Below are 3,099 nucleotides of genomic sequence, written 5' to 3' on the forward strand. Positions count from 1 at the left end.
AGACAGACAAAATATAATTCCAAACACTGTGCACAGAATAAATTTCTCCCAAGTTCTGACAGAAACGTAGAACAAAGAAGAAAACAAATCCTTAAGCATATTCGGAAATGACATCATAATAATAGAAATGCATCTTTATACTGCACATTCACCAGTAAAATTGATTCTGATGAACAAAACTAGATGACTTCCATCATTCCTATGCCCTTTTCCTAAGGAAACAAGTGCTATATTTTAAATGAGTTAAGCATAATTCTAACTTTGTAAGGCAAAATCTAAATGGTGACCGTAGGCAGAGAGACTTTGATAAGTCCTATCAGGGGTTATACTTGCATCCTTCTCACCTCACCCAAAACAGTGTTTCTCACCCTTGCCTGCATATGAGAATCCCCTTGGAAGCTTTTCAAATTCTACATATCCTATCTGCACCCAAATGACATTACAGTCTCTGGGGGTGGCACCGAGGCATCAATATTTTTTAAATCCTCTCATGTATTCCAATTTACATCCAAGGTTAACAACTACCGACATAAATGGTATTGAGAGAACTGGTAGGCCAAGCTCATGGTGGTTGTAGGTCCTCCTGAAAAAGATGTGCCACTTACTATGGCAACCCTTAGGGCACTAACCTAAAGAGAACCTTCCAATGTCTCTTCTGTTACTCTGAGTCTCAAGTTTACTATTAATAAGCAAGTAAAGTTGGGAGGAGAGGAAATATTTGTGACTTCTTGTGAACATTAAATGAGATAATATGTGTGCATTGTTAGTTTGGATTCTCTGTGGGCCAAAAGTGTCTACTCATCTCTGCTATTCATTTCTAATTTAGTGAAGAGTCTAGAACTCTTCAAAAGAAAAAAGATAGCTGCAAAAAACAAGAACAGATGCAGCAAATTTGAAGGGATTTTCCCTTGAACTTTGATTCTCTACAAGGTACATAGCTACTAGGGATACTCTCCAGAAGTTCTCTCAGAGTTGAGAGAAAAGCTAAATTTTTATTATGCCTCCATTCCTTTCTACTTAAGCTTCTGTCACCATTCCAGAATGATATTAACAATCAGAGCACTTCAGTTGAAGGTAGCAGTTCATAATGTGTGCTCTACGGACCCCTGGGCATCCTAAACCCTTTTCAGGGGTCGGCTATTTAGTCGTCAAAGCTATTTTCCTTATTTACTTTTTTCACTGTGTTGACATTTGCAGCAGTGTTCCAGAAGCAATGGTGAATAAGACTGCAGGCACTTTAGCATGAATCAAGGCATTGTGTTTCTTTGCCTCCATGCACTCACAGTAAAAAATAAAAATAAAAACCCACTTTCCTTTAAGAAAGTCCTTAATGAAGCAGTTAAATTATTCATGTTGTTAAAGCTTGACCTTTAAGTAATGTATTTTTAATATTTTTGTGTATAACAAAGTACTAGGGTTGTCTCAAGAAAAAGCATTTATGTCTTTGAGTAGCAAATTGAACTGGCTGCATTTTTCATCATTTTTATTTTTAAAAAAAGTAATAATAAAGCATATTTATTCAGGCTTCAGGATTTGGCAGATATTTTCTCAAAAATGAACGAAGTGGCCTGTTAACTTCAAGGAGAACAACTGACAGAATTTATTGCCAATGATAAAATTCGAGGTTTGAAGAGACAATTTGAATTTTGGAAAACATATATGCTGTTGTGAGTGTGACAGCTTCCCAATACTTAGAAACTTTTCTGATAAGGTTTTTGATGACTTTAACTAATGTGATTTTTTTTTATATTGTATAACAAATTTTGTCGGCCTTTGGAAGATCTGCCTGACACTGTAAACTGATATTTCCAAAGTGACCAATGCACAAGGTACAAAATCATGCATAGGTAAAAGATATACTCAAAGTGCAAGATATGCCAGTGGATTTTAATACAACAGAGTACAAAAAGTTTTCTATATTGACAATCTCTACCACTTGCAGAGTTTTGGTGCAATGTCAAAGAAAAATATCCAGTTATCTAAATAAGTATTAAAATACTCTTTCATTTTTCCAAATATATATATCTCTGTGAAGCCAGATTTTCTTCCTATACTTCAATCAAAACAACATTGATATTTCAACAGAAAAGCATGTATGAGAATCTAGCTATCTGCTTTCATGGTAAATTTGAAGAGATTTACAATAATGTAAAATAATGCCACTCATTTCACTTTTTTTTTTATTTTAGAAGCATATTTAGTTTTTCTAAAAAATATTTTTTCTGTGTTAACTTTTATTTTTTTCTAAATAAATTGAAATATTTTTTTCATGTCGTTTTCTTTTTATTGAGGTATAATTGACATATAACATTATATTAGCTTCAGCTATACAACAAAATGAGTTATTTGTATATATTGTGAAATCACTACAAGAAGTCTAGTTAACTTCTGTCACCATACATAGTTGCAAAAAATTTTTTTCTTGTGATCAGGACTTTTAAGATATACTCTCATAGAAACTTTCAAATATGAAATAGTATTTTTAATAATAGCCACTGTACTATACATTACATCCCCATGACTTATTTTACAACTGGAAGTTTGCACCCCTTTACATCTTCACCTCTTTCACCTCTGGCAACCACCAATCTCTTCTCTGTATTTTTGAGCTTGCTTTCTTTCTGTTTCTTTGGATTTTTGTTTTGTTTTATGTATTTATACTTTTAGATTCCTTATCCAAGTGAGATCATACAGTATTTGTCTTTCTCTATCTGACATATTTTACTTAGCATAATGCTCTCAAAATCCATCCATGATGTCACATATGGCAAGATTTCATTCTTTTGTATGGCTGAAATATTCCATTGTATATACACACTATATTTTCTTTATCCTTTAATCCATCAATGGACATTTATGTTGGTTCCATGTCTTGGCTATCACAAATAATGCTGCAGTGAACATGGGGGTGCACGTATCTTTTTGAGTTAGTGTTTTCATTTTTTTGGATAAATACCCAGAAGTTGAATTGCTGGATCATGTGGTAGTTCTGCTTTTAATTTTTTGAGTAACTGCCATACTATTTTTCCTAGTGGCCACACCAATTTACATTCCCGTCAACAGTGCAGAAGGGTTCCCTTTTCTCCACAGCCTCACCAA

Source organism: Pteropus vampyrus, unplaced genomic scaffold (genome assembly GCF_000151845.1).
Source record: "Pteropus vampyrus isolate Shadow unplaced genomic scaffold, Pvam_2.0 Scaffold582, whole genome shotgun sequence".
Taxonomy (NCBI): domain Eukaryota; kingdom Metazoa; phylum Chordata; class Mammalia; order Chiroptera; family Pteropodidae; genus Pteropus; species Pteropus vampyrus.